Source organism: Episyrphus balteatus, chromosome 3, assembly GCF_945859705.1.
Source record: "Episyrphus balteatus chromosome 3, idEpiBalt1.1, whole genome shotgun sequence".
NCBI classification, from domain to species: Eukaryota; Metazoa; Arthropoda; class Insecta; order Diptera; family Syrphidae; genus Episyrphus; species Episyrphus balteatus.
The window spans coordinates 99,656,701-99,664,791 of record NC_079136.1 but is presented as its reverse complement, the minus strand read 5'-3'; the positions used below and the strand labels follow the sequence as shown (position 1 = coordinate 99,664,791).

The 8,091-nt window shown below is 31.1% G+C and overlaps 1 long non-coding RNA gene across 1 annotated transcript; it reads left to right on the top strand.

Moving 5' to 3' along the window:
- Window positions 1–518: 518 nt before the first annotated feature.
- On the top strand, window positions 519–1,465 carry LOC129916971 (uncharacterized). The gene is made up of 3 exons (XR_008772571.1): window positions 519–623; window positions 693–1,156; window positions 1,206–1,465. It is a non-coding gene; the product is annotated as an uncharacterized LOC129916971 (long non-coding RNA).
- Window positions 1,466–8,091: the final 6,626 nt, after the last annotated feature.

Below are 8,091 nucleotides of genomic sequence, written 5' to 3'. Positions count from 1 at the left end.
AACTTACTAGGTATGTATATTGCCAATATATATTTTTTTTTTTGCAAAACATACAAATGGGAATTTCCAATAGGTACCTATATTTTTACTTTGATTTCGATTTTTTGTTTGTTCAATTGTAATAAAATCCATATAAAAGTACGAAAATCACTGACTTGGTCTTCCAACTATTCAACTCTTCCTTACACAAAAAAAATATACCTATACTCTAAAAAAAACATTTTCAAAGTTTCTGAGTTCACCTTAGATTTGCAAAAAAAAAAAAAAAAAACATGATACCAGCTGCTACTCAGTTACACTTGTTTGTATCTACCATTCTTTATCTCTTTTTTAGTACCTGGCACAGAGCCAAAACAGAGAAAATTACAGGCCACTTGCCATGCTACCCGAAATTCTCAAAAACATAAAAAAATAAAAATTCTACCTCCCCCGACCAAAAACACAAACATAAGACTACATCACAGCAAACCATAATCATCGACCAAATGCGGTCTGAAATTTCCCACTGCCACTTTTTCTGTTCGTCTGGTTCATTCGACGCGTTCTCATTGAATTTCAAAGTTCTCAAAGCCAATGAACGCCTAGTGGGACGCCGACATACTACCCGTTTGGCTATATAATATGTAGGAAACGTCTTTGCCTTTAATTTTGCTGAAACCCCATTCTTTACTTTTTTTTATTTTGTTCTTTAGGCGAAGACGAAACGTTCGGCAAACTAGAATATCTGAGCTCATTTCTTTCTACTCTGCGGTGACATTTGCGTTTGATTGCGGAATTTTTCAATGCATAGGAAACTGCTATTCAAGACGGTAAAGATGTTTCGCATGAATTCATGGATACATCTTTGTTGGAAGAAAAATACTAAAGACAAAACTAAACTCATCGACAGCTAAAAATGTCGCAATCAAAGTTTGTTTTCAAGCAAATATATATTCCGACAAAAGTATTGAGCATTAAATTAGTTCAGCAATGCAGTAGGACTAATCTAATGGCAGTGGTTTGTGCATTTCAAATAGAATTTTACGATGACATCGTAAATATTTCCTTAGAAATGTATAAATTTTCCAATATTTTAGCTTAATCATGCCAAAAAAAAGTAATTAAAAAAGATTTGTGACATCCTTTAGAAATTCACAACATACAAAGTCCTAAAATTGTAAGTATATTTGTAATTTTATGACTTAATCTCTTACAGTTGCTTGCAGTGCAGTTCGTTTCTACCCACAACCCACATAAACAAAATACAGGTGAATGATGTTCAAAATGCTTACTCAGCCACCAACGAAACACTTAAAAATAAAATGCTTGTCTCTCAACAAAAAAGAAAAGAAATACACATAAAATAAATTTGGCAGTGAAAATTGGGAAACTGTCGCCAAAATTCAGACAATTTGTACGTAATGTGTTATTCTTAATTTCAAAATTTAATGCATATGGGAGATTTTGTGAAATTACTTTTCTAATGAGACGCATCTTCTTGAAGGTTACACGTGTTAGCGTACATAATAATTATAAGATATTTTTATTAGATTTTTGATAATTGTTCTGTAATAACTATTTTGAGTCGTACCAAATGATTGATCCTTCTTGTCATTTTATTTAAAGAAAGTATAGTAATTGGTCGAAAAAAAAACATTAACAATTATTTTCAAAATAAGTTTTTTTTTACATTTTTTTGATGAAAACGCATAAAAACACTGTTTTAAGACATTTCTTATTTTTTTTTTTGTGCGCCTAGGTCAAAATAAGGCAATTGGAATCTGTTAAAGTTATTTATAAGTTTCATTGACCTACTATATATGGACTGCTAGTCGTTTGACTTTTCCATACAAAAATTGAAAAAAAATGATTCCAGTTCTTTCTAGCTATACTAGCGGTATAAACTTAGACGGCGAAAAGAGGAAAGTTTTAATGAATGACATTTGTTGTCAAAAGGTTGTGCTTTCTCTGTTTTTCTATATTTGTTCCTTTCGCACTTCGCACAACATAAACAAAAGAAACTACAAAAATGGCGATGCGGCTTTTTCTTCTGTTTTTTTTTTTTATTTGTTTCATTTAAGTTTTGTAATACTTCAAATAAATTAACAAAATAAATGAATAAAATAATGAAGAAAGTGTTTCAAAAACAATACACAAAATTTTTATATTTTTCTTTTTTTGATTTTTTTTTTCAATTTGTGTTTACATTTTTTTATGAACAAAAAAACTACAAACATGGCGGTGTGCCTTTTTTTTGTTTTTAATTGAAATTATTTCGTTTTAGTGATTAAGTGCTTAAAATATCTAAATATTTGAAGAAAAAATAATAAAAAAAGTGTTTGGAAAAAATTGTTTTGATATTTTTCGTTTGTTTATTTATTTTTTTTTCTAGAAATTTTTAAGCGCGAATATCAATTGTCAAAAATGTTGCACTTATTCCCCGCTTTTTTTTAAGGCACTAGTATCGGGAAGAAACAAGTGGAACCAACCGGAGCGTGCTTCTAGCAGTCCATATATATTAAGTCAATGATAAGTTTAGGATTGGAATAACTTAGGATTCCATGGAAGGGTTATCGCATGTTTGTATGTGTTTTCTCTCTTAACTATTCACCAAGTGAAGCATTTTAATGCAGTAACATTTAGTGTATTAATTTTTTTCTAAAAAAAAAAAACAGTTATATAACAATTGTTTTTTTGTTTACTTAATCTCGGAAACTACTCATCCGTGTCGTAACGGCTCCATTTATCAATATTTTCAAACAAAATTGTAGGTACCGTGTTATTCCTTAAATCCTTTTTGATATTGAGTTAAAAAATAAAAATATTCCGGCCCATAGGTTTGGGTCTATTAACTAAAAACAAAAAAAAATGAATTTTTCGGTCTTCCAGGGTGGCCAAACCCTTTGAAGTAACGATTAGTTACCTATCTGTGTTATTTCTTATTTTTTTTTTTTTTTTTTGTTGGAATTAGTTTTCGTTGTATGTAGCTGGGTCCACACAAGGTTGATCAACACGTTCAACAAATGTTTCAAATTGGGATACTGATCTGTTAAACTTTTCCACATAATATGTAGACGTATGAGAATTGCCTGAATTATAATATAATTCAGGCAATTTTCATAGATCTTCTCAAGAAGATCCTTTTAATCTTCCTGGGTTGGGTCACCTTTCTCCTCTTTTGTAGCGTCACCACAGGTGAACGTCGAGCTGCCGAGGCACCACCACCGGGGTAAAACAAAGTTTTTTCACTAAGTCAAGTGAAACAGCAAAAGAAAGATTTATTTAGGCTCTATTCATAACTGAAAACCAAAAGTTTCTTGAAGGTCTGGCTGCTGAGTAATTGTAATCCAAATACAGTAGCGAGCAAAAAAAATGCAAACAATAAAAACATTTGCATTTTTTCGCTCGTCTAAAAACGCATATTAAGGTAGACTTTTGACCAAATAATGTATTTGGAGTAAAATATTGAACAAATTGACTCTGTTTAATGAAAATAAAACAGTTTCAATATGCCAAATTTGGTAACTTAGTTCTTGTTCAAAACTCTTTAAAAATTTTTCGTTTGCATTTTTTTTGCTCGCTACTGTAAATGTTCTTTTTTTTAATCCGGAATAGCAGAGATCTACTTACTAAAGCCTCGAAACTAGTTTTGGTTTACAGATATGAGTATTTAATAAACCGGTTTATACATGTAGGTACAAAAAGTACATATCAATTTTTTTTAAGATTTTAGAAAAAATTAAAAGGGTACCCATTGTGGAAAAAAATACATTTAAAAAAATTTACTCCGCATTCAACGAGTGACATATAAAAAGAAAGAATTTTTTTTAAAGCTTTAGTTATATTTGTTTCATACCTATCAACAAGTTTCTTTACCATTAATTTCTCATGGGGACCTGGCATCTGTTTGGGGCCCCGGGGCACATTCTGAGCTGCTCCAACGGTATATACGCCCCTGGGGCGAGTTTGTTTTTGCAGATCGGAAATTGTTTTATTTGCTTTGATCTTCACTTTTGAAATGTCGGTATTCGAGGTTTTTAATGGGTTCATATCTAGAAATTTTCATGTAGAAATTTAGAGTAAGGAGCCACTAAACTGGAGAGCCAGGTCCTTTCAACACTCCTGTGCTCTGAGAATGGGATAGTTAACCACATAAAGTTTCCAGTAAGTATCTAGTTTTACTTAATTGGAACTGGTTTCAAGTCATTCATTGCAGGCCTTTAGTAGCCATAAAGGAACCATTTCAAGCAATCCGCTTGTTGAATTTTCATAACATCTTAAAATGACTAGAATGTTCAAAAACTGTTAATCAAAGCTCTTATCATGTACTAAAACAGTGCATTTTTTATTGATCTAACTAAGTGTGCCGACAAGGGCAAGATCAACTCTCACCCTTTATTAACCTTATCTTATGTAGTCATGGTTCGTGATCTGAGATAGACAATACCCCATTACGGTAGCATCACTTCGTGCTTTTTATTAAAATGATAACGGTGATATAACCCAAAACAACTTATTGGTGTCTGGATTAAGTATCTCTTATCGTTCAAGGGGAAACTTTCGATTTTGTCATTGTGTTATGAATGAGTTTGCCCTACAATCCCTTGAAAAAAAAGGTGACTCTACTCGTAATATTTAATGAAATTGCTATAGCTATTTACAGATGAATCACAAAGTACTTCCGTAAATAAAAGTGTTCTGTGTTACAATATGTATCTAAAAATTTTACAACATATTATTTGTGTTTTGGATTGTCTTTGCACTTGGTGTGTTTCAAAAGATAATTTTATTTGTGTAAAACATTGACATTACCTAAAGGTGAAGCATCGACTCAATGCTAAATGGAGTTTTGGGTTTTTATTGGCAGAAATGATAAGGGCTTCTCTTTTAAAACTTTTTCAGTCATTTTTGATAAATTTAAAATGAATTCCATACACGAGTATAGTATCAATTGTATGGTATCTTTCTAGATTCTTGTGTTTTCTGTTTGCCGTAGCGAAATCTTTTGACCCAATAAACATGCGGTTTACATCAAAAGTTTGTGTTCTTTTGGGGGAAAATTCGCTTCGCAAGATAAAACTGTTTATGTAAATAAGAGGAAATAATGGGTAGGTACGTTCAACACGTGCCACTTTTTATACGCAGCCAAAAAAATTGCAAATGAAAAAAAAATATACATTTACGCCTCTAAATGCGAAGTGAATCAAAGTAAATATTTAAATAACAACATAAGTTCACTTTCAATAAAGGGTACAAAAAAAGTCTCACATTCTTGTTGATTGTTGTTTTCTAATAATATTGTCTGTGCGTCTGTATAATATATATCGAAAAAATATAAACCATCAAGATTTTCCAATTAACAAAAGTTACGCATACACCACAGTGAACCATGAAATAAATTTCAAAAATGCACTGATTATCAAAATTAGAAACTAAGTGAAATTTCTTATGTTTTCAACTTCATCACAATTTTTTAATGGTTTTTCGAGTAATTTCATTTATTTGAATAAATAGTGAAGCGGCTTAGCATTAAAAAAGGAATCAATCGTGATGAAATCATAATATTCCAGCGACCCCAGTCTTTCATTCTATTTTATATTGAATTTCAAATCTGGAAATTAACTTTTTTTTTTAAACAATAGATCCCCCTAATAGAAAGTGTTTTAAGTACACAAGTTCAAGTTAAACGAAAGAAAAACCAATACCTCTCTGTTAATTACCTTCTTGTGATATAAATTTTAGGCTTGAATTCATGGTACACAAAAGACCTATTGTATGACTTCGAATGATTTATTAGAAAATAATCTACGATGTCTGGAATTTATACCAAATAATTCGTTGAACGCCGACAATTGATTATTTCCCTTTGGAGTGGACTTTGAATATCAATATGTCGTCGGCGGCGGGCGTATCGGCCAAATCACTTTTATTCAAATTGCGATGTTGTAAATTGAAATGAAAATTAAACCAGGTCATTTATTGTTTTGGAAATTATATAAGTAAAAGTAAATAATTAAGAATATTGTGTTAATGTACTCAAAACTATAGCTTGCCTGACACAGAAGTGAGCATCATAAACATATTGTCTGATTCAAGTTTGAAAAAAGGGTAGAGGGTAGTTTTTTTCTATTTCTTAAATAATTTTGAGAACCTGAGTATCTTAGTTTCTTAAAAATAGTTCCACCAAACTAAAAAAAGGCATAGTTTTACTTTCCACAAATATGTGAACGCATGTAGATTGCAGAAAACATTGCTTGTTGGTAAACCAACTACCACAATCTGCAATATGTTCTACTACACTTTGCACATAAATCAATCAGTTTCAATTCTAATCTAATAGCTACGTAACGTACTTACTTAGTAACCTTGTATTTTAAGAAAAGTATAACTGCACCATGATAGTCGTGAGTTCAACTTGCGTACAGATCTACTACAATTTTGCATGTTTAGCTACAACTTTATGCATTACTTTAAATATTTAATTATTGGCGTCAATAAATTAAATAAGATCAAAACAAGTTCAAGATACGCAATTGAAAATGACTAAACACAAAATGGTTTTACCCAATACATATGTATGTTAAGGTGCATGTACTGATATCAAACCGTTCTTCTTTCTTTGCTATAAGCTTCATATAAATTAATTATATTGTTTTCATCAATGAAACAACAAAGAAACCAACTTAAAAACCCACAAAATAAATCTACTTATAAACTTTAAACAAGTTTCTATCGCGGAAATTAATATTCAAAATTAATTTCTCACTCTGCAACACAAAAAAAATTATATATGTATCCAAAAGATACACCTTAATTCACATCTGCACACTCAAAAAGTGAAACTTGAAAGAATTAAAACAAAAACAAAAAAAAAAGATATAGATATAAGATATAATAAAAAAAAAAAAAATCATTTGGATTACCATCATGGTCAAACAAGTTTACACGAATCCAATTATATGTTTGATCTTGTTCCAATAAACTATCTGAGCCACGGAGTACAAGTGGTGCAAAATCCACCATGTTGTTCTATTAAATCCAAGAATATCTATCATACCAAATTACCTCTCATTTTCTAATATTATTTATGAGCTTTAAACGATTTGGTGGCGAGGTGGCACAGGAAACAACTCATTTAATATGCGAATCAGCATCACTTTGTTCTAAATTTATTTTTTGTTTTATTTATTTTTTTTTCTTTGAACAATACTTACATATTCTGTCAAATCATCTTTTTTAATTTAAACAAATGTATCTTTTTGCTTTATCTCGATATCTTATCAAAAGTAGTCAGCATTTGGCCGTGTCAGTGGATCTTTCGCCTGAGAAAAAAAAAACGAGTTAGTAAAAGCTTTTTTATATCAAATAAACTTACAGAAGATAAACACAGGGTTGGAATTAATAAAATTCACACCTAGATTCATTCAATGATGGTGACAATCGGATTTCCCCGGTTCATCAGAAAAAAGGGCGAGAAAATATTTAAAAGCCAAATTCAAGCCAAGGACAATTGCACTCCACATAAGGGATTTTATAAAACCCGTTAAAACTGTGAAGACAGCTGGGTGACTTCAAAAACCCTGATGACAACCACTTCCAAAAATCGAAGCTCGCAAGGACCAGACAGACACTAGGCGATACTATTACTTCTGAAAAACAGATTCTAAAGGATAAAAAGGCAAAAGAGCCATAGAGAAAAAGAATACTTACTCAGGTTAAGTTGGCGCTAGGCCTCATCTATCCACCCTCATTAAAAATATAAGCATACGCACATCCTACTTGTTAAGACGATGTGAAGGTCAAAACATTGGAAAAGAACGTTTTCTAAATTATTAAATAGGAAGACGCAAATCAACTTGCAAGACTGGTAAGTGTTTGAAGTTTGCCTATGGAGTTTAAGATTCCAAGAGGATCAGAAGTAATTTCATCTACATATGTAATTCGGTCAGTGTAAATTATGCCTAATGAGTGAGAATGAGGCTCAGGATCAGGGCTGCCAGAAATCATGATTTAGCATGATTTTCATGTTTTCGAACTTAAATCATGTTTTAATGTTTTCGTGCCCAAAATCATGTTTTTTTTTAATCCAAGAGAAAAATCTTTATAATCTTT